This window comes from Falco biarmicus, chromosome 1, assembly GCF_023638135.1.
Source record: "Falco biarmicus isolate bFalBia1 chromosome 1, bFalBia1.pri, whole genome shotgun sequence".
Taxonomy (NCBI): Eukaryota; Metazoa; Chordata; class Aves; order Falconiformes; family Falconidae; genus Falco; species Falco biarmicus.
In genome coordinates this window covers 69,342,821-69,366,907 of record NC_079288.1, presented here as the reverse complement: position 1 = coordinate 69,366,907, position 24,087 = coordinate 69,342,821, and the positions used below count along the sequence as shown (strand labels likewise).

At 43.5% G+C, this 24,087-nt stretch overlaps 1 long non-coding RNA gene across 2 annotated transcripts in view; it reads left to right on the top strand.

Annotated features, from left to right (window-relative positions):
• Window positions 1-23,005, top strand: part of LOC130142290 (uncharacterized) — a 49,645-nt gene extending 26,640 nt beyond the window's left edge. For both annotated transcript variants that reach the window (XR_008819346.1, XR_008819345.1), the window contains 2 exons: window positions 12,344-12,444; window positions 22,145-23,005. This is a non-coding gene — a long non-coding RNA (uncharacterized LOC130142290). The remainder of the gene's footprint in view (window positions 1-12,343; window positions 12,445-22,144) is intronic.
• The last annotated feature ends 1,082 nt before the right edge of the window (window positions 23,006-24,087 follow it).

Below are 24,087 nucleotides of genomic sequence, written 5' to 3'. Positions count from 1 at the left end.
TCATCAGTAAAGGGTGTTCAAACAATTGGAGGTATAATGCAAGGTTTTATACAACCAACTTTTATTCAAATTGGAGATAGACCTGTTCTTGTCTCCTGAAACATTTCCTGTTTTTCAGTCAGTTATAATTTTGTGAAACATTTACCATTCCAATGTTAAGGGTCTGCTTTGGACTGATTTCTCCTGGAAATTTTTGGTAAAGTTGCTAGTTGTTGCTGTGAATGAAGTGATGGGAAAAAAATTCTTTTGTTGACTAAAGATTTTCTGAAGGAAAAGTGAGGAGTTTCAAATCAAAATCCACAACTGGAACTTGAGGGGAGGAACTATGACTGGCTGAGTAGCTGTAGATCTGCCAAGGGTACTAAATCTATACAAGGAACAATGGGACTGCTTTAGGGAAAACATGAGGATAAGGACCCAACATAGCTGAGAGATTAAGAGGTTGGTGGAGAAATAAGCCAGGCAGTCAAGGTGCATGTCCCAGCTCCCTGGAAGTGATCTCTAATGCCTATCATCATTTTTTGTCATGCCATTAGCCAAGAAGCAGAGACCTGTGCAGCGCATTTAAAGGCCCTGTCTACCTCCTTGGTAGCCCCTGTGAATGGCAGCACAAAGGAATTTGCTCCTTCTTGAAAAAACAAGCAAAATACTTGCCAACTGAATAAAATATTAAAGCTGAAAACTTTGGTACTTCTTGTGTTTATGCAGGTTGTCTTCCATGACAAGGCTCATTCTGTAAGCAGTATAGAAAGTTCTGGGAACTGATCATGATTATACAGTTAAAGACACTATAAGGCCCCTTCCCACTTCATTGGTCCCAGAAATGGGAAGCAGTGTAGAGAGCAAAACAGAATTTGGTAGGAGAGAATATGCCAAGGGAGTGATGTTCTAGCCTGGAGAACTGGATACCATCTCTTTTTCTGTCATGCAGCTCCCATGTGTTGATAGCTGAGTCACTCGAGCCAATCTTTTCAGAAGCTGTCAATAATTTTATATTGCTTTTATTCTTGGTGCAGGACTTGTAGGCGTGCTTAACTTTCACAGCCGCAGCTGAAGTCAGTGGGAACTGTGCTCTGAACATAAAACAGTATTCCAAAAATCCGATTCGGGGAATTTAAAATGGTGTCCAAGATAGTTATGTCTGGTCTTACTCTTCCCGGGACCCACCAGCTTTCAGCGTGAAGGGATGCTGCCAAGCCCCCTCGCTTTGAAGTGAAAATGTGAGGAAGTTCACTGTGAAGCTCTCTGTTACGAGGGAGCTGTGCTCAAAGAAAACCCCATATGAAAATGATGGGTACCGTCTTCAAACCAGGTTTTGAACAGCATGTAGAAAATAAGACAAGCATAAGTTACGCTGAACTGCAAGAAGAAAACAAAAGGCAGAATAGCTCGCTTATCTTGTTAGCACACCACCCTTTCTGTGCAGTGGGGGTACACTAAAGGCATGTATGTATGTGTCTTGCCATCTACAAATTCCACCAAATTCTCATCTCACTAGCTGTATTCCGTGGATGTTTAGTAGTGTGTAAGGTGTATAAAGAGGGAAATAGACACTTCCCCCTGTTTAGTCAGCTTCCTAAATAGGAAGAGAGCAGCTTTTCCACTTCCACTGCAAAAAAAATCAGTCTTTCATTATTACAGCAAGTGGGCTCAGCCCTTTTCCCAGTCTAACAGTGCCAGCATTTCCTTAGGACCCACTCTGACAAAAACAAGACAAGCACAAGATGAGAAAAAAGCCACTCAAAAAAAGCATCCACCAGTGCTCTGCTCTGCGTTGGGGCTTCCTGCCCCATTACCTGACTGTTTCACTAGCGTTGCTGAAACCTTCGTGAACTGCAGCTCTGCCAGTGTTGCAGCAATAGGCACGTCAGAAACATAACTGACTGACTGCTGAGCTGTGTGTGCTTTTTTAGGGGTAAAAAGAGCAATAGTTTCTCTTTCCTGGATGACTGGGTATAAACTTATGTGAGCTGGGTAAATATCCAAACAAAAACCCTGGGTCATAAGGATTTTTCCAGCTACGAAGAGAAATTGGTGTTTTCTGAAATGAGGTTTCTCTGATGCAATTCCATTTAATTGCAAATAAAGTACAAAGCCCTCTTTTTCCTCACACAGCAAGAATTGCAGAGGAGGCATGGCCTCTGTTTACAGCTCAAGTCTATTTTCCATTAAACACTTAGCATAAAAGCTCTTTTTCCCTTTTCTCTTAGCTTTTCTCAGAGGCACATTCCTGGCCCTTGTTATGTCTGTGTTGTTGGCTTTTTCCCTGCCACCATCTGTCTCTTCCTTTGATCTTTTTGTTTCTCTCTCATAGACACCCAACTGATCACAAAACAATGGCCAGTAAAACCCTTCCACCCATGTGTCTTGCAGGTGCCCTTGCTTTGGACAGTGACATGTGCCGTGGTTGGAAGGAAAGCTATGGTGGTTTCAGCTCTCTGGTCCCATGATAAACTTAACTGTTTCTTACAGCTGAGGGTTATAAAGGCAATGTTCACCCTGATTTAGAGAGATTTCCCCTCAAGTGCTAATGAAACTGTTGATGAGAAATTGGACTGTTTCTTAGCATTGAGAAACACAGAAAGCAGAGCACTGGAGGCTGTACCAGAGAACAAAGGTCCTTTCATCTTCTGGTTACAGTCTCTGTGCTTCATCTAGTTATAAACTTGATGTTCTTCCTCAAAGCTGTTGTGACTTAGAAGTTCGAAGAAATATACTTCATGCATTTAAGCATTACCATACTCCTTTTCCGTTCATTGCAAAGTTGTATTTAATTGCCTAAGTATGAGTTGTCTGAGAAAATAGTATCTAGGTGTAATATATCGTTTCTTATCAGCTCTGCTTCTCATACGTGGCTCCTATGAGTTTATGCAGTGAATTATGGAATCACAGAAGTTCAACTAGCTTGGAGGCATCACCGAGGTTAAGTAGATTGACACCCTGAATGAAATAAAGACACTTTATAAAGAAAAAAGAGGCAGGCCACTGTCATAGGAGATTCTCTCCTAAGTGAACAGAAGGCCCAGCACGCAGACCCGACCCTGCTGCGTCCCTGGGGCCCAGGCTACAGCTGTGAAGGGGAACCCCGGTACAGCCCTCAGATTACTGTCCGTGATCGGTTTTTCAGGTGGGCAGCGATGAAGTTGCAACAGGAAGTCTGAGGGCAATCAAGAGAAACTGCAGAGCAACTGGTTAATGGATCAGGAGCACAAGCAGCGTTCCCCTCTGTCCTTCCAGTTGCAGGGAATGACGAGGGAAGAAACAGAAAGAGCCAGCTCCGAGCCTGGTGTCACCAGCAGAATTTTGGGGATTTTGATCATGGGTGGGTTTACATGACACCAGGCCTGCTGGCAACAGACGGGGTACACCTGTCCCAGAGAGGGCAAAGGATCTTTGCACAGGCATTAGCAGGGCTCGTTGAAAGAGCTTTAAACTACATTTGAAGGGGGAAGAGGATAAAACCAGGCTTGCTAGAGATAAGCCTGGGGGCAGCACACCGATGATTGAGGGATGGTGTCCTAGCGAGGCCCTTTGGTCTGCCATTTCAGTGGAGGCAGGGGATAGAGATCCATGAGTCAGCAAAGACACAAGGGTTATTGATGTGTTAGAAACCATGGAAGGGCCTGAGAATGGTCACGTAGGAATTAGGGCTTCTCCCTCCAAAAAGTGGCAGGATCAATAACCCAGCTGAAGCGCACCTACACCAATGCATGCAGCATGGGCGACAGATGGGGGGCGGGGGGCTGGAACCCATTGTGCAACAGGAAACCTATGATATAGTTGCCATCATGAAAACATGGTGGGATGACTCACACAACTGGAGTGCTGCAATGGATGGCCATAAACTCTTCACAAGGGACAGGCAAGGAACGAGAGGCAGTGGGGTAGCCCTGTATGTCAGGGAGTGGTTTGATGTCTAGAGCTTGATGATGGTGACAGTAGGGTTGAGTGTTTATGGGTAAGAATCAGGGGGGAAGGCCAACAAGGCAGATACCATGGTGGGAGTCTGTTGTAGACCACCCAACCAGGATGAAGCGGGAGATGAAGTATTCTGTAAGCATCTGGGAGAAGTCTCACAGTCACTAGTCCTTGTTCTTGTGAGGGACTTCAACTTACCAGATGTCTGCTGGAAATACAGTACACCAGAGAGGAAACAGTCTAGGAGGTTCCTGGAGTGTGTGGAAGATAACTTTCTGACACAGCTGGCAAGGTACCCCCAACTAGGGAAGGCGTCCCACTGGACCTGCTGTTTGTGAACAGAGAAGAACTTGTGGGTGATGTGATGGTTGGAGGCCATCTTGGGTATAGTGATCACAAAATGATGGAGTTTTTGATTCTCGGAGAAGTAAGAAGGGGGATCAGCAGAGCTGCTACCTTGGGTTTCCAGAGAGCAAACTTTGGCCTGTTTAGGAGCCTTGTTGACAAAGTCCCTTGGGAGGCAGTCCTGAAGGGCCAGGGGGTCCAGGAAAGCTGGACATTCTTCAAGAAAGCAGGCTGTCCCCATGTGCTGAAAGATGGGATGTCGGAGAGCAACACTGGCCTGGCTGAACAGCGAGCTTTGGCTGGAACTCAGGAAAAATGAAGAAGAGTTTGTGACCTTTGGAAGAAGGGGCAGGCAACTCAGGATGTTGTGAGGTTATGCAGGGAGAAAATTAAAAAGGTCAAAGCCCAGCTAGAACTTTATCTGGCTACTTCCGTAAAAGACAATAAAAAATGTTTCTATAAATACATTAGCAACAAAAGGAGGGCTAAAGAGAACCTCTATCCTTTATTGGATGCAGGGGGGAAACATAATGACAAAGGATGAAGGAAGGGCTGAGGTACTTAGTGATTTATTTATCTCAGTCTTGAATAGCTGTTCTCCAGGTACCCAGCCCCCTGAGCTGAAAGACAGGGAGCAGAATGAAGCCCCCATAATCCAAGGGAAAATGGTCATTGACCTGCTAGTTCACTTTTACATACCCATACAAGTCTATGGGGCTGGATGGGATCCACCCAAAGGTACTGAGAGAGCTGGTGGAAGTGCTCACCGAGGCACTTCCAATCATTTGTCAGCAGTCCTGGCTAACTGGGGAGGTCCCCATTGACTGAAAGTTAGCAAATGTGATTCCCATCTATAGGAAGGGCCAGAAGGAGGATCTGGGGAACGTGCCAGGGTGGGTTATGGAGCAGATCATCTGGAGTGCCATCACACAGCATGTATAAGACAACCAGATGATCAGGCCCAGCCAGCATGGGTTTATGAAAAACAGGTACTGCCTGACTAACTTGTTCTCCTCCTATGAAAACGTGACCTGCTTAGTGGATGAGGGAAAGGCTGTGGATGTTGTCTACCTGGACTTTAGTAAAGCCTTTGACACCATTTCCCACAGCATTCCCCTAGAGAAGGCAGTTGCTCATGGCTTGCGTGGGTGTGTGCTTTGGTGGGTAAAAACTGGCTGGGTGGCTGAGCCCACGCACCAGCCCCCTGCAACACCACAGGCTTGGGGAAGAGTGGCTGGAAAGCTGCTCAGCAAAAAGGACCTGGCAGCGTTGGTTGGCAGAGAGCTGAGTATGAGCCAGCTGTGTACCTGGGTGGCCAAGAAGGCCAAGAACACCCCAGCTTGTACCAGAAATGGTGTGGCCAGCAGGACAAGGGCAGTGATCGTCCCCCTGTGCTCAGCACTGGTGAGGACCCACATTGAATGCTGTGTTCAGTTTTGGGCCCTTTATGACAAGAAGGACATAGAGGTGCTGGAGCGTGTCCAGAGAAGGGCAACAAAGCTGGTGAAGGGTCTGGAGCACAAGTCCTATGAGGAGCGGCTGATGGAACTGGGGTTGTTTAGCCTGAAGAAAAAGAGGTTGAGGGGAAACTTGTGGCTCTCTACAGCTACCTGAAAGGAGGTTGTAGCTAGGTGGGTGTTAGTCTCTTCTTCCAAGTAAGAAGCAATAGGACAAAAGGAGACGGCTTCAAGTTGTGCCAGGGGAGGTTTATATTGGATATTAGGAAAAATTTCTTCACTGAAAGGGTTGTTAAGCATTGGAACAGGCTGCCCAGGGAAGTGGTTGAGTCACCATCCCTGGAGGTATTTAAAAGACATGTAGGTGTGGTGCTTAGGGACATGGTTTAGTGGTGGACTTGGCAGTGTTAGGTTTATGGTTGGACTCAATGACCTTAAATGTCCTTTCCAACCTAAATGATTCTATGATTCTAAAAAAAACCTCCAAGGTCGAGCCTGAACCTCCCACGGTGTAGCATGTCCCTCTACTTACAGGATCTGCCACTATGAAGAGTTTGACTGTCATCTTTATAACTCCCCTTCAAGTAGTAGTGTGCTATTGTTAGATTCCCTTTTAGGTTTTTAGTTTCTCAGGCTAAACAAGCCAGCTTCTCTGACCTGTCCTAGTACAACCTGCAATCTTGGCCCCTGACCATCTTGGTTAGCCTTCTCTCCAGTTTTGCAGTATCTCCTTTGGACTGGGAGCCCCCAAACTGGACACAGTGACACAGTATAGCAAATGCAGCCTGACGAGTGCTGAGTAGGGAGAAGAATAATAATTTAGTCCCATCTCTTTGCCATAGTCTTCCTCATGCAGCCCAGTATTAGGTTTGCTTTACACTGTTGGTGCATATTCAGCATGATGCCCACCGTGGTGCCCAGGTGGTTTCCAGCAGGGCTGCTCCATAGCCACTTGGTTGGACAAGCGTTGACTTGTTGGACAGCCTGTGTTGCTGTGAAAGACTACCCTGACCCAGGTGCAGAACTTCTTGTTGAACTTGGTAGGCTTTCCTAATGCCCAAGTTTCTCAATGTGCTTCTGGACTGAAACTCTATTGTTCAAGATGTTAAATTTAGTATTTGTCTGGAAACTTGCTGTGGGTGGATTCAGTCTCATCACCAAGGCTGTTGAACAAGCCACTAAACAGTAACAGCCCCAGTGCTGACTTCAGGGGGACTCTGCTTATTCCCAGCTGCCAACCAGCCACCGTGCCACTGATCACTACGCCTTAAGCCTGGCAGTTCAGCTGGTTCCCAGCCCAACTAACAATCTATTTGCCAGTGACAGAAGCTTATTCAATAGTTAATTACTCTTCTCCTTGTTAATTCAAATAATACTTTAGTCACTGCACTATCTGTATCCATTCCAGTTGTGAATTAGGTAAAGTGACTGTTGTGTACAGGTAAATTTTGCAAAGTTCCTTGCTGGGGTAAGCAAGGAGTAACCTGCACATGGCACTGTTCTGTTAATTTTTAAAATACAATGTGAAATGGTCAGCTCATTCTAGCAACAGCCATGAGTGAAGCCAAGTAAAGAATGCAGGGAAATCTTGTCTAAAGCTTACTGCAGTCTTTTGTTGAAACATCCCTGAGTTTTAGAAGTTTTCTATAGTAAAATATAGCAAAATGTGAGATTGTTTTGAAGACAAGATATAGAAAAGGCATTCTGTTGCAGCACTAAGACAAATCAGTAATCTGAAAAGATTTTTTTGTACATTCCATGTACAGAAAGCATATGACAATTACCAAAATTAATTCTTCAGAAAAGTCAGTCTGTTAATAATCAGATTTTTCTTTGGACAAGCCTAGCATCCAATACTTTCATCTGAGTAGATTTAGCTGATTCTTTCTTTCCATTTAATTTTGAAAGTTTCAGCAGGCTTAGGTTTCTTATTTGAGACCAAAGCCATCCTGGCATTCATTTGCTTATATAAGAATCTCATCTTTGATTGGAAAGAGCAAAACAAAATATAGAGATGTTAAAGGTTTCAAAGCATCTCTTTCAAATAGAGCTTTAATCCCACCGAGAGCTGATTCCTCACGTACAAATGGGGTGACAGTCAGAGGTACGTCTGTACTCCAGTACCGTTTTATAAGCTCAGTGCTTAGGGGTGTGCTGGGTATTGGGCTTTTAGGCCAAACTCAGGTATTTTAGCGAACAACTGGTTTTATTATTTTTCTGGTTTAGCAAATTTGGGTTCATCTAAAGTCCATGTTTTTCAAAAAGAACATTGTTAAATTGGAAGCATTTTGGAAGAAAGCTGCAGGAATGATTCAATGTGGGAAATTTTCCTTATGGTGAGAGATTAAGAAAAAGTTAACAGATCTCTACCTCAATCTCAAAATACTTATGCAAGGAAATTGTTTTTTCTGAGAATAAATTACTCAAGATTTATAACAACAGAATGAGATTTCAGCTCTGGAATCCAAACTCAGACAAAATCATGCTGAAAATATGATGCGTGTTTTCACTAGCAACATTCATATGATGAATCCTTATTACCGGATCTCTAGAAGTCAAGAATGAATGTCTTTCAAACCCTTGCACATTAGCAGCAGTGCATAGGGCCAGGTGCAGGAATTACTGGCAGAGGCTTTGGCCTGAACCATGCAGAAAATCAAACTAGTAAGGTAGTTGCCGGCAGCTTTTGCAGCCCAACCTTCCTGCTGCTGCCTTCGCTTGTCCTTCTTCCTGCTTCTCACCACCTGTGTTCTCTCCTGCCACCAACAGCTGCTGCCTCTTCTCCTCCTTGCATTGCTTCCTCGTCAGCACCATCCTTCACTTCTGCTCTGACATTGCCTCCTCATCTCCCACAGTCCCAGTAGCCTCACAACCGACTTGGGCTATGCTATTGGCTTTTTTTTTTTTTTTTTTAGTTGGAGTGCTACTCAGTAGTGCTCAGCAAGCTGTGGTGCAAGATGTCCCACGAGGCAGGCACACACCTTGCTGGCAGGAACAGGCAGCCCAGAAAATCACAAACAAGCTCTTCCCTGTCCATCTGACGGCACAGAACAGTCCTAACAGCAGGATTTAAACTACACCAGCACTTCTTGTAGCTCTTTTCTACCGTTGGTTTCAGTCTGCATCTGAACTATGTGTGGGGAATAGATTCTTGTTTGGTTCCAAGTTAGATACAAACAGGAGGATTATGGGCACATGTGGATTTCATAGGTAGGTGGCAACGGTATCTGTGGCTGAAGATCAGAGGAGGTGGTTTAGGCTTATTGCTATTTTTTCCAGCTTCCATGGCCATTTAGAAAACCCCACAAAACTACCTTTCAGAAATCTGTTTGTGGAAAAGAGGAGGAGTATCCAGGCACAGAAATACAATGTGTTCTGACATATCTAGTGCAAAGTAAGTGTTTGGGGTTTTTTTTTCTTTTATTTTAAACAATGACATTGAAAACAAATGGATACATGAAAAGAAACAGTACCCTCCCTGAGGTTTCAGCTTTAATAAACCACATTACAGAATCCTGGTCTTTCACCATATGGTGGGACCTGACACATCTTCAACATTTCCACCGTCTTTTTGGACAAAAAAAATCAAGAGTTAAGGAACTGGCAAAACAAATACATGACTGAAAATGTGTGTGTTATTAGCGAGAGTGCTTTTGGCAGGCATGTGTTTAGTGTGCCTGCTCTAGTGTTTTACTGGCGCTCTGCTGCTGTAAACAAATCTGAAAGGAGAGGAAGATTTAGAACCTAACTAACGAGCATGAATGCTACAGAAAGGAAATGAAGACGAATGGCTATTGACCCTGCTCTTGCTTATTAGGCAGCAATTAATTTTTCAACTGATAAAACTGCTTCATCCTATCAGATCCCCATGGTGGAATTAGACAGCCAATGCTTGAGGGCCTGTGTTTCCCAATAACACCCACAGGGCAAGCCTTTTCCAGCCATCCGTGAGCCTTGTCTGGCTCTCTCCACCTTGGATTCCTCTGCGGTGGCCTTAGGATCAGCCTTTCCCTTAATTGCCCATCTGGGTGACATTGAAGGATGTTGGCACTTTTGCTGGCTCTGCTTGGTTTTGAAATAGAGAAAGTGGAAGGCTGGGTCTTGGAGCCAAAACTCTATGAAAAGTGGATTTTCACCTCCAGAACAGCATTACAACTCATTTCCACTGTATAATGGAGGGCAATTATAACGTTGTGTATGCTTTGTCTGGAGTTGATTCTCCAGCTGTTGAAACAGTATCTTTTTAGGTTAAATTAAACGAAACTGTAGCCAGCATCAACATCAAGCTCCAAAAATGTAATGCTTAAATCTTTCAGGCCAGATGCTGATGTCCAAAACACTGCTGTGAATCTAGAGGAATTTCAGTTTTACGCTAATGTATGTGAGATCAAGGAGCTGGTTTTCAGCCAGTGATCTGCTTTCACAGGTGTGCCTTATTTTCAAGTGCCATCAAACTAACTTCTCCCCATCACTCTAAAGTTGTTGAAGATTAAAGGTAAACATTGCTGGTAAAAGAAGAAACATCAAAAAAACAAGGTGGAGAAAAAAGCTACAACTTCCTAGTTAAATTCTAGTTATGGAAAGAACATTTCTGGGACATTTCCTTTTTTTTCAGTCACAGCAAACTCAAACTAAGTTGGCCGAGTACAATCAAATATTGCTGTTTCTTAACCAGAAAAACATTCACACAAGCTTTATGAAGAAAACTTGAAGAACTGTGTTTTGATCACTTTTTCCCCCCTCCCCCCTTCATATGTAAATATTCAATTTTTATTAAAGACAACTGATATAAAGTTTGTTCCGTTGCACTCCCTGTTATCTTAGCCTGGCTTTGCTGTGAGCACTCCTTAGGGAACTTGGTGAGAAACCTTTGTATTGGGGGTTGTTTTTTTTTTCAGTGCCAAAAACTCGGCAATTGAGGGGAGGGGAATGGAATTAAAATAAAATTCCTTAAACTGAAAAAAGTGTGTATGTGGATGGGAGGAGCGGGGGGCTCTGTTTTTCACCACTACACCTCAAAAATAGCTGAAGGAAATTTTCCAGCAATTTCCATATACCGTGCACAGTTCATCCCTGGACTGGGACCAAACATGGAAAGGATCATTCCCCAAAGGAGAATTTGGGAGGGTTTAAAATAATATGTGAAAACAGAGAGCAGTAATGGAAATTTGCCCGTAAACAGAGCTCTTGCATCCTGTGTTGAATGAAATACTGCCTTAAGGAAGTACTTTTTCAGTACACAAGGGCATTTAAAGTTAAGTACCCAGGTAGTATTGTACCTCCCTCATGTCCTCTGGGTGCTCAGCCAGCCTGGAGTTCCTGCAGCCGTGGGCTTGGCAGGTTTGCAGGCAGAGCTACACAATCCAGTCGTGATTCCCAGGCATGTGCTGGCTGCTGGAGCCATCCCAGGGAGACGCGTCTGAAGCATGATATAGCACTGTGAAAAATAGTGTGTTACGGCCTTGGCCTGCATTCACCATCCCAACTGGTTCACTGGCCAAGAGTCTCACTCCTTTCTTGCTGCCCAGTATTATGCTTGGGCACTACATGTGGGGACAGCAATGTTCCTAGTGATCATCACCTTTTGCAACAGGCAATTAGAGCTTCACTGCCATTTTACCCAGGCATGGTTAAAGGAGCGTAAATCCCATGTACAAAACAGTACTGGGCTAAGAAAGTACATTCATCTGTCCCCAGCCTGAAAATAAAGCCATCCACCTCAGTTGGGGGGAGGACAGGGGGTGGGGTGGGGGGGACGGGCACAAATACTTTTCTATGTTCTTTAAAGAAGAAAACCTATTTTCCTACTAGGACAAGGTTTTTATTAGTACAGTCTACATAATACAATTATGTATTTATGCACCAGCTTTTCCATTTTCTGTCATTTCAATAAAAGCAAGCAAACAATAGGATTACTTAAACAGTTCTTCCAAACAAGCTCCAGCATGTTGCAAGACAGCTTCGTGTTTTGCCTTGATGATTTGCTTTGCTTCTTAAACGGTGAGATTCTTATCTGTTTCATAACATGAAGAAAAAGAGGAACTCATCCTCCCTCCTCATTCCTTTCCACCCCAAAATCTTTTCTTATCTTTTAATTTAACAACATGATATGAAATACACAAGACTTGAAACTGCAAGCATGGTCTCATTAGTTTCAGCGTGAATTATGCTTTGCAGGTCTGTATGTATAAATAGCAACTAAACCCAAAATGATTCCTGGGCCAAAACCCTTTAAGCAACAGAATGAATATGGTGGTCATAAAGCAAGCCAGGATAACATGGTATTAGAAATTCAAGCTGAAGTGCCCTTCCAAGTGCATTGAAAAATTCACATGTTAAAATAAATGACCTTCTAACTCATATATTCTGTTTTATTACCCTTCTAGTAGTGCCATACATAGATATCTTGGCTAACCTAACTCTTATTTTGTAGAGGTGCACATGCCAAGAAGAGCTGGCCAAGAGGAAAGTCTGCAGAGCAACTCTCCCCCATTCACAGGCAATACCCAGCCAGCTAGCGATCCGAATGATTCGTGTGCGAATGTGAATGGCTCTGCCCAGGACTAGTGCTCTGCTTGCAATATTCTTTTGCAAATGCTCAGCTGTTGCATATTTTCATATAGGGTCCCTCTTGCCTGGGATAAACAAACACAACAGCAAGCTCCAGAAGAAATAGGAAACCCAGACCAAAGAACGAGACCACACATCAAATAAACTCTTAACAGTAAGTAACAGGTCAAGATAGTATTTATTCTTCAAATGTTTATTGTTTATTTGTATTGTAGCAGTGCTTAAAGGCCAAGGGTGCTTTGCACTAACCACTATTCGGGCCTAATAAAAAGCCTGAGCTTCAAGGACAGGCCCATCTGCCTCTACATTTACATTCTCTGGTTTTATATCACTCATTTGACTTTGGTATATCAAAGCTCTAGAGGAAATTTCATTCACCTTCCTTCCTTTCAGATCTGAAATCCCAAGAGCTCCAATTCAAATCTTCTCCTGTATATTTATTGCTTACTAAATGAGATACAGGAAAGGATTATAATTCAGGCTGCAAAATTCTGCCTTCAAAAGCTAGGAAATGCCAGATTAAATATGTAATAGCAGTTCAGTCCTCTTAGGTATTATATAGATTAAGATACAAAACATAATTTTTCTTTTCCCCTGGCAACCTTGCCTCATTCAGTGCTGGCAAACAAATCAATGAGCCATGGCTCAGTATTCTCTGTTATTCAGGTGGCTGAATGTATGTCATATGCCTCCTTCACTGCATACTGGTCAAAGTCCTGGGTGAGAACTGAACATTTAGTTTCTTGGTTTTCTGTGATGCTCTCTATTGGTGCATCTGAAGGCTTCATGAACATTTCTAAGTTTTTCTTCAGGAAATCCCTGGAAGTGATTCTGTTTTTACACTACAAGCAAAAAATGATGCGGGGGTTGGAACACTTTTCTTGCCAGATGGTGTCATGGGTGGTTGCTTGCCTCAGAAACAGAGGGATTGGGGAAACTGAGGTAGATTTCCAGGGTCTGGAGGCACGTGTGCCCTCAGAGTAGTCTTCTTGCTGTTCCCTGAAGCTTCTTCAAGTCTTCTCAAATCCCAGCTCTTTCCTCTCTTTGCTTCTGCAGTCTTCCTTCCTCAGGCATTTCTTCACAGTCCAAGGACCTTCAGTTTTTAAGTTTTCCTCTCTGAGCTGACAGCCCAAGTGACAAATCATCCTCCTCATTGCCCAGTCTCTCCTTCTCCCATTGTCATGGATGTACTTGGCATCTGCAGGAAAAAAAACATGACTGGGATTTTGACAGGAGGGCTCCAGTGCCTCAAGGATTAGACCAGCTTTCCTGTAGTGCCACCAAGGTCCAGGACTGAAAGTGTATTTCATTGGCATCCAGCTACTACTCAAGCACAGGAATGGTCTACCTGCAGATATTCTTTTCTTCTTGTAAAATTCCTACCATTTCTAAAGGATGTCTTAGAACAAACTGCCAAAGGATCTTTTTTACTTTTCATTGTTATTAAAAAAAAATAAAAATTCTGTTGTGGTTTAATCCCAGCTAGCAACCAAACACCATGAAGCCACTCACCCACTCCCCCCACAGTGGGATGGGGGAGAGGACTGGAAGAGTAAAAGTGAGAAAACTAATGGGCTGAGATAAAGAGAGTTTAATAAGTAAGTAAAAGCCGTGCATGCAAGCAAAGCAAACCAAAGAATTAATTCACCACTTCCCGTAGGTAGGCAGGTGTTCAGCCATCTCCAGGAAAGCAGGGCTCCATCACACATAACGGTTACTTGGAAGACAAGTGCCATAATGCTGAATGTCCTCCCTTCCTTCTTCCCCCAGCTTATATACTCAGCATGACGTCATAAGGTCTGGAATATCCCTTTGTCTGGTTCAGGTCAGCTGTCCTGGCTGTGTCCTCTCCCAATTTCTTGTGCCACTCCAGCCCTCTTGCTGGCAGGGCCCAAGAAACTGAGAAGTCCTTGAATTTTGTAAATGTTACCCAGCAACAACCAAAAACATTGGTGTGCCATCAGCATTGTTCTTACACAAAATCCAAAACACAGCACTACACCAGCTACTAAGAAGAAAATTAACTCTATCCCAGCTAAACCAAGACAATTTCCTGGCCCTAAATTTCCTAATTTCCAGTGTCTACTCCAAGTGTTTTTGGGAAAAAAGAAAGGCAACTTCCAAGATCATTGCATGAGAATTGGAGATTCATCATCTGTGCTTGAGAGTGTTCTAGGTATTTGGTGTTCTGTGGTGATGCTGTTAAGATTCACTTGTTTCCCAATGCCGTTTCCATGGTAAGAAATACTTGGCTGGAGATTGGATATGTGATAGAGGAACAACAGTGGGAAGTCTGTCAGAGAGAGCCTTCCGTGCCTCCTGGGTATGTTGTAGCTCTAGTTACAGTCCAGCTTTAACATGTTTTTGGGGGGTTGTGGTGTTTGTTTTTTTTTTTAATCTAGGAAAACATTGATGCAATCAAGTTGCAGATGAAGATAACATTGCATTAGAGCTGTATTTGTACCAAGAAATTCAGTGCTTCCTGTATCTTCTATAGGACAGGCTGGCCCAACAGTGCTTTGTAAGAAAGCAAGCATCAAAACGAGCGTTTAGAGAAATCCAAATCTTGTTGTGGAGTACCCCAGACTGTCATGCAACTCCTTGTTAAAGGAGCATGAAGAACAAGTAGTATCTGAAGCAAAAGTGGGGGATGAACCAACTGTAGGCTCTGGCTCTGGTTGCCCCGAGGTGGCCTCTTCTGTATCTCAGTGTCTGCCGGGTGCTGCTGAGCATCTTGGTGACTGGACTGCAGGCAGCATCATGGGCTGGCCAGAACAGCAAGAGAGCTCACATTGAGTCCATGGGTGTTCAACAGGTAGGCTCTGAGTCTGCTCATGCGTTTAGCAAGCGTTTGAGAAACATCCCTGAAACCTCAATTCTGCTCTGGATAGTTTCTTGTTGTAGAAAGAGTGCATTTTCAGAAAGGGGTGGCTGCCCCAGGAAATTCAGCATGCTGAGTTAATGCAATTGTTCACATTTGCTAAAATGTGAACAATTTTGAACACATTTGCTAAAATGTTCCAGTTGCTGAAAGTGAAAGTAGTATGACTTGAACCTGTTGGATACACTTATATTTCTTGGATTCAGTTATATTTGCTGTGCTAAAAACGCTTTGAAACCGTTACAGTTGTGACACAGTGTTTTAGATGAACAGCCAAGAGCCTACAGACCCCTTGGCTCCAGTGCTCTTCCTTCCCATCTCACCGCACAGGATCGAGCCCTTGCGTTGCGTTGCTTGCACGTCGCACCCAGCACGCCCTGTCCCAGACCCACAAAGCGTTCAGTTCCCACACAGGAGAGACTTCAGAGGCGTTTCGGAGCGATCAGGTTTTCAATCCCGACGGCTGCCTTTTCCTCCCTGTGCGGCTGGACTTCAGTCGCCGTGTTCCCCTCCTCGCCCCCGCCCCGGGGCAGATTTTTGTGCCCCGGAGGGAGCAGCCTTGCTGCGGGTCCCGGCCGCCGCGGCTGCTGACAGCAGAGGGCAGCAAGAGACAAAGAGCGTTTCATAAACTGGGTAAACTGGGTCAGGTTCCACTTCCCGGCGTTGGCTCTCGGGATGCAGCGGCCCCGCCGCCAGCCCCCGGCCCGGAGCGGGGCGGCGAGCCGGCGGGTGGGGGGCTCGGCAGCCGCGGGGCGCGGGGTACGGGGGCTGTGCCGAGCGCGGGGCTTTGCCCGGGTACAGCAGCGCCATATGGCACTTCGGCATGCTCGTGTCGAAAAGCTACAAGGAGCTGAAATTAGCTACGGTTAGCTTTCACCGCGCGGCAACATGTATCGCGTAATTGAACCATGAATAAATGATTTCTTACATAATGATGAGCGCTGCTGGGTTGCATTCCTTGCCCCCTCTACTCTGCAAATCTCTGAAGAGGGATGTATGTTTGGAAAATATTTTGTACTGAAGGACAAAGCAAGAAGGTCAATGCTACCATCTGATTTTTAACAACTGGTATTTTCTCTTCTACAGACTCATAGAAACGGATCATTTTTGCTTGGTTAGCTAGTGGTTAAATAAACAAAACCTGGAGTAATGCAACTTTCCCTTCACTCTCCCGCCAGTATGTACCCTAAACAGGTCGTGTTGGTGGAAGGGGGAAACCCAGCTGCTGGTGTCCTCTCAGGTGACAGCACTTGCAAAACCGGCAGCCACATTTCCCGGAGGTGAGGGTAGCTGCTCACAAGTGTAGGAACTGCAACTGCCATCACAGTTCGTCTTCATGCCTACCTGTAAAGGAGCATGTTGGCAGCATGTAAACAATAATGTATATGGCCTTAGGCAGTCACAAATCAGCTCTGTGATCTGGCACAAGCAAGTGCCGTGGGGTGGCTCCTCTGCTTGCTTGCCCTGGCAGTGCCAGCAGCAATGTCCAGCTTGTACATCATCTTCACAAATGGTCTCATTACCTGAAAGGTGAGTGGCCCTAAGCTCTTCACATCATTAAGCTTGTCTGTTCAAATTATTGCTTTCATGGTGTACAAACATTTGCAAAATCCATTATAGTCTTCATGTTAGAGAGACCTCTTACACTAACAGAATAATCATGGAGGTTCCCTTCCACATAAAAGAAAGGAGTTGGGATCGTGGCCTTCTAAAGGTCTCTGTTTCTCCAATGTAGGGACAGAGATGCTTAAGGAAGCATAGCAAGTCGTTCCAATGGATTTGAGAACTGTGCATGGGGGGTGACAGAGGAGCAGATAAAATATGAAAAGCAATGTGAAGGGACCCTCACTTTAGATAAAATAAGTTTCAGAAGAAGAGAGCACTTTTGACTTGTTTGTGGTTTTAATTTCTTTTTAACATTGTAAAATAAGACAGAGCACTTTTGTTTAAGCATGCTGGCCTACTTTCACCGAAACTCAAGAAGTTCATCCTAGCTCAGATTCTCATCAATCAGTTCCTTCTATAGAAATCACAAGTGTGCTATAGTGCGTGTTTTATTTTTTGCAGCTGCCGTCAAGCAGTGTGCCCCTCTGCCAAGCATGGGGCCAAACCCTGGCATTTTTTCCTGCTACCACCAGCTGGCAAAGTGATAAGATGGTGCTCAGCATGACAGGGCACATTTTGATGGCATGCAGCAGACGAGACAGACTTCCAGTCTGGTGAAACTGTTCTTTATTTTAAAATTCTCATGTAATGTACTCCTAACCCTTATTTATTTTTTGTTTAAACATCTTCAGTTTGGACCATCTTCCGCATTAAGTCCATATTTCAATGTTAAATGAAATTCTTTGATAAAATTAATTGTATTCAGTGCTGCTATAACGCAAGAGCTGTAAAATGTAGAAGAGGGCCAGTTTCTGTCTAGAAGGTCTTCTAATATTTTATGTTATGCCACCCCCACCCCCACCCCCCCCAATTTAGGAGCAAGATTTGGGCCTAAAATCCAGGACAGGCTCTATGTTGAAGTCAAAACAACGACAGTTTTTTTCTTAAACAGGCTGCTATTGGAGGCTGTGGTCACTTTTATTCCACGGTAATGAGCACCATACAAAAATCTCAGATGGACACCTCTTAACTTCAAGAGGCAAATATAATGAAATATTGGGTGGCAAACACCTCTGTTTAGTTTAGCTCTACATTCGGTACCATTGAGTGTTGTGGACTGGACAAGCGCCTTCCCAACCTAGCGGAATTGCCACTGGCACTGGGGAGACAGCCGTGCAGAGCAGCCCATTATCGCTCTCTAGGAGCTCTTAGAAATTTTTACATAATGATCTGCTAAGAAATGCCATGTATGATGACCTTTTTTTCAAGTTTAATATTGCTCTCAATTGAGAAATTTTCAAGTGGATTTTACAAGCATTCCATCTTCTAAGGGGAAAAAACACCCCAGCTGCAGTGTTTATTGACCAAAACCCCACATCACGGAAGCACGCTCCACTTTACATTATCCGTTGTAGTTATGATTTTCCAAAGACTTCTAGGATCTAAATAAATAGTGGAAATGAAATGTAATTTTAAAATAAAGAGAATTTCTAACATTAAAAGGTTCTAACATAAAACAGGTAATAGACTGATTCCTTCATCTTAGACAGTAGAAAGTGAATGCTTCTCATAAATTTGGAAATAAATTTGTGGGTTAAATTATATATCTGCTGAAGAAATCACATGTGTAGAGACTGAGGATGAAAAATTAACTCCTTGACCCAGTCCTGCTACTGAGCAGAATTCTGGCCATAGATGAATTTGCACAGAGTTTATCCCATTCCAATATTTTGTAGAAATCTGTCAAAAATACTGCAGGATGTATTTTGTCACACTGCCTCATTTCTCTGTTGATATTTTCCTTCATTTTTTTCATTCCTGTTTCCTTCCTGGAGTATTGCTGCACAGCAAAAGCCCCTACATGTTTGTTAGTGAGCTGGAAGAAGTGCAACATACCCTTGCCTTTAGGCATAACACACTAACATCATCCCATACAATTAACTGCTTACAAAACATTTCTTTCTCTCACTGTTCATAGCACATATTATGGATTACTTGCTGAAATTTGTCTTCTCACCTAGGGCAGGAATCTGCTGCTTGGTAGACTTCCAGAACATGTCACCCAGGCATCAAGATAGACTTACACTGCTTGCTTAGCACGAAAAGTCCTTTTCCCCACCTGGAATTTCACAGTGATTGATTTCCTGCAAAGCACCTCACTCCAAAGTGAATTAGGAATTGGACTCACCTCCTTCCTGCTTCAGGGACCACGCGTGTTTTAATAGCCAAATCCTTGTGCTAAGCTAAGTTTCTCCCCAAAGGGTCGGGCTAGGACCACTGGGCATGGCACTGTGGAGATGCAGCCACGAGTTCTAGTTGTAATCTTTCACTCACTTCCACACTATGTGGGCTTGACCAAATCATCTGGGGCAACATTTCTAAGCATTCTGTCATTTTGACATTTCCCACAATTGACATTTACTTAGTAAAGCCTTTCTTCTCTTGTCCCACCTCCCTGTGCAGGGCTGTTTTCAGAAGAAGTGGCCAGTGAATAGTGTAAGTGTCAATCAACAGCTCTGAAAACCAGGTCATAATTCACTGTTAATGCCCCCCTTCTAAGCAAGGCTGAAAGCCTCTTTCCTTACGTTAGCCTCAGTGGCCCAATCAGTGTTTTTTTTCCAAAGCTATAATCTGTCTCCTAGCAAATTAAGTTGATTTCTACAGTAAAAGTGCCACAGTGTTGGTTCCCAGCCCCCACCACCACCACCACCACCCCCCACAATCTGTTAACATCACGAGAACAGAAATTTCCAAACATTTGTCAGAGAAACACATTCTTCTTTTAACTATTTACCTCAGAAAAATGAATTAACTCTCCTAGATTTATTTTGTTAATGGTGCCTAGATACAGTGCTGTTGGGTACACTGGAAATTATCCTAAATAGAACTCTCCTGGAGAATTCATTTGGAAAATAACTGAATGATACTAAAAAGCTTTAGAGATGAAGATGCAACTGTCATCACAAACACTTCTTAATGGGCTCTATTTTAAGTATAAATATTTTGCATTTGGGCTAACACCTTCATGCTACATTTCAGTCTAATTGTTTTTAAAAGCAAACAGAAAATGCTTGAATAAAACTATGTAATGGGAATTGTGCAATTATTTAATGCATTTATTTATGTCAGCAGGTAAAGGGAATTTGAAGCATAAGAACACACATGCAGATGGCAAGGGAGGGACAATAAGTGTGACAGTCTGGCACATGGGTAGGCGTACAATACTTGAAAGGCATTCCCAGAACCTCAGTATTATAAAATTTGGCACTGTTTTGTGACCCAGGTGCGTAACTGATAATGAGTCTTGTAAGATTTGTCTCTTGGGGTGAGAAGACAATGTGGGATCTAGACACCTTCTGTGATGCAGAACCTGCAAAATGAGCATGGGACAGATCAAACAGGGGAGTATTTCTTCACTGAGAAAAGTTCCCAGTCTGTTCAACCAGTGATGGAGACTCACCCAGGCTGCTGTGTTTGGACCCCAAACTATGGACCTGCCTTTCACTATGTTACCTTTCTTTCTCCCAGCAGACACCAATACACACTTTTTCTTGGACCTTCCCAGCATTCTCCCTAGTCATTCCTGTGTGCCTACTTTCATGTACATGCTTGTTTATGATTTATAGCTTTTGTGACACAAGGGTTTCTAAAGCAGGTTTTTATTTCAACAGCCTGAGATCAGTAAGGATTTAGACAAAACAGCAGGCTACTTGCATGTCCAGTCCCATTTTTCTCAAAACACGATATGGCTCTTTGGATTAAAGCTGTCCTGCTTAGCCATGGAAACCAGCTTCAGCAAAGGTCCGCCTGGGTGATCTGCCAGCTAGTCACCATCTTGACGGGGCACGATTTTTTCCTTTCTGTCCTCCCTCTTTGTCTCTTCCATGGGAACACGAAATTATCAAGAGTTTCTGTGAGTCTCTGTTGCTGACTTAGTACTGGGTTGTGTAATTTTTCTTGGCATTTCTTGGGTGTTATAGAACAGCCTGAAGCTATTTCACAATCAGCATCATCTAAAAAAAAACCTGACTGTAGAAACACATTGACATTCACAAATCAATCACAGCTAGCCCTTAATCCTAAAGCTCTCTATCAGTGTTTTTACAGGATGACATGCTGCATCTATTTGTGTCTGGTGCATCTTTGCTGCCTTCGTTCTCTGGTGTTTCTGACTCTTTTCGTGGATACCTTATACTCTTCAGAAGAAAAGCCATGAGTTTTCCTTGGGAGACCCATACCTGCTTTGCGCTTTTTGGGAAATGTTGGCACGTGCCTGTTTTTGGCAAACTCAAACTTTGTTTCAGCTGCCTGGTTTTGAAGTGGACTTCCATGGCTCTTAGAAATTCTTGCAGTTCTTATAATTGTAGCAGTAGCTCTTCCTATGGTGAGATCTCTTTCATTATTTTCAAATCCCATCTACTCTTATATGAGCAGGTTTGAATCAAGGGGTGAAGTGCTGAGGGTTACAGGCATTGCTTTGTATATTTTACAGTCAACAGTGCATAGTTCAGTCTTGAGGCAGTTGTTTTTGGATATCCCCTCAACTGGATTGTTTAATCACTGCCATGTGCCCTAAATTCCACTGATGCAAAATGGAACTGCAAGGTTTGCCATCTGTTGCTCTGTCAGTGTCTCGAAGAAGCCAGACACTAGAAAGAGAAAACTATTAGGAAAACGTTCTTTTCCTGCTTTAAAATCTATGCAATTCACATTGCATCTTGTGAGAAAAAGAATTTTTTTGATGAATGCTTTGAAAAATCCCAAGATTAAGTATTAAATATTGAAATTTCTCTTTCTTCCTTTCCTCTCAAAATACATATTGCCACAGAGAACTGGGGATCAGTGTGCTCTTTGGGATGCAAGACCGTTGTTTTGGAAAGTAAAACACTGGGGCAATTCACAAGGCATTTTAGGCGAAGCTCTTTGGCTCCCACATGGCATTCCAGTGCAGGCAGTGAGCTGTGGGGAGCATACCAGGTAATTCATACCCAAAAGAATTCAAAAGGGAGGCAGAAAAAGCTATTCTTCCGAAAAGCAGAAGTTCAAATCCTAAAATAAAAGAAGGAAAGTATGCAAACAGGATTTGCCTGTAGAGCAAATGACATGCCTTGGGTATGCTATGGGGTTTGTCCCATGGCCCATCTGCGTTACAAGGCAGTGTAACGCCCAGATTATGGCATGCATTCATAGGCCTTTTCAAATACTTAAATGTCCTCGATGCTGTAACAATGAGACAAATGCACAGACATACCTCTCACACTGTTCCATGCCATTTAGGTGAAGCTAATCCTTTTACAGTCGAGATTGTAAATAGCTTCCAACCAAAAGCCTAATTTAGGTATCAACATTTCATTCTCTGTTTATACAGAGCCTGGTGCAACGACATCCTGATCCATGAGTGGACTTCTTTAGCAATACTGCAATATGATTAACAGATCTTTCCTTTTGTGCCAAGAATGGTATGGGGCCAAAGGAAAATGGCAGAATACAAGAAAAAAAATGCCTATGGAGAAAGAAGAGGAATCCAGAGTGTGCCTACTCTTTGTGTTGTGGTGATTAGATTTCTACTGATGTAAGTGGTTTTGAATTAAGCAGTTGGTGGTCGATATAAAAACGTAGTCAGAGAGATGGAAATAATTATTTTAAAACCCTAGATGGTTATGCTGCAAGATGATTTCTCTTACAAGTCTCTGTTTTTATGGATTTATGACTGCGTGAAGGAAAGTTCTTCCACATCTGAACCTTACAAGCTTGGCACTTTTGCTGCTGAAGTCTTGATTTCACATCTGTATGTAGTCCTACAGCACTGAGTGGATCCCCTTCTGGGTGTGGAGATATACTTCGTTGGACCATGGGAAAATATCTGTATTTAGTAGGTGATGCTCCAGATGTATTAGAACCTCGTGGTTTAGGATGGGACAGACCTTTCCAAAAGAAGCATGTACTAAAGGTCAAAGTCTTGTCTACAAAAACACATCTGAAAGCTCCAAGCTGTTGACCCATACAACCAGCTTGATAGAAAATGCTACAAGCAGTCACTGGAGGAAGATGAGAAGCTTCTGCCAGACACCAGATGAAAGCAGGCTAGCTCTTCAGGCAAAGCATACACTTTTATAAACATTTAGTCAAGTGTTACTGTTTTCAGTCACAGCTGCTTGGGTAACTCCCTATAACCCTCATAATTATTTTCTGTCTTTCTGAAGAAGTCAGTAAGGAAAAAAGTGGTGGGTTGTGGGTTTTTTGGGGGGGTGGGTGGGAGTGGGGTTTTTTTGGGGTTTTTTTTTGTAAATAAAATAATGTCTTAATCTGTCATTTCCAAATCCAGTGCCCTCTATGCTGAAACTTCGAAAATATGCATTTATTTATTTGCTTTGCATTCTGGCTACACACACGGCTGACATTATTCTCTTTCTAGTTTTAAATTGTGAATCACATTTTGCCCCTCCTATCTCAACCCATGCTCCAGGAACTGACTGATTCCATAGAGATCAAGAAGAAAAAGTAGCTCAACAGTTTGTGACTCTATATAAGGAACTTCAAAAATTTTACCTATTTGTTTTCATGTTAGTCCAAAGACTTTAGACTGAAGCTTTTCAGACCTTAGAGATTAAATTGTATGCCCCATGGTAAAAGCAGATGAGATCCCTGATCCTTGTCAGTATAAGCTGAAGAAAATTCCTCTCTGATCCCAAATCTAACACAGCTGCACTCTGACCAGATCAGTAAGACATACTGCAGGTTTTAACTGTCAGTACTGCTTTATTACATCCCTTGGAGTGAGGGGACAGTCTGACACACTAAGCCACGTTCATGGCATTTTCAGTCCACGCTGTACCGAGCCCAATGTGGTGGGATCCTGGTCTATGTCTGGGACTCCTTATCAAGTAGCTCAGTCATTGTGTATCACAAAAATGCCTTCCTGAGCCCTGCAGGAGGCCGGCAGAGGCCTTGAACCTAGACCTCTGATTTTGACCACTGATTTATTATAGCACTGGGAACGCCAGGGACAGGGTATGGCCAAGCTGGGGAGGGGGTCTGTGACAGAGGGAGTCATGGCCATTTGGAGGAGAGGCCGTAGGCGAGTACACTGGCCCTCCAGCCCTCACTCTATCCACTGGAGTCTTTCCTCAGAGCAGATTAGCCTCATCCTCTGGAGCAATGTCTGATTTCATGTTGAACCCTGCTAGGGTGAGGTCCCAGCAGAGGTGCCCTTGGGAATGTGGGACAGGTAGAGGGCTGGCTGATCTCTGATTGCTGGGGCTGCAGGATGCCAGAGTTCTCTGTAGCAGCATCTAAGGACCTGTCTGAATG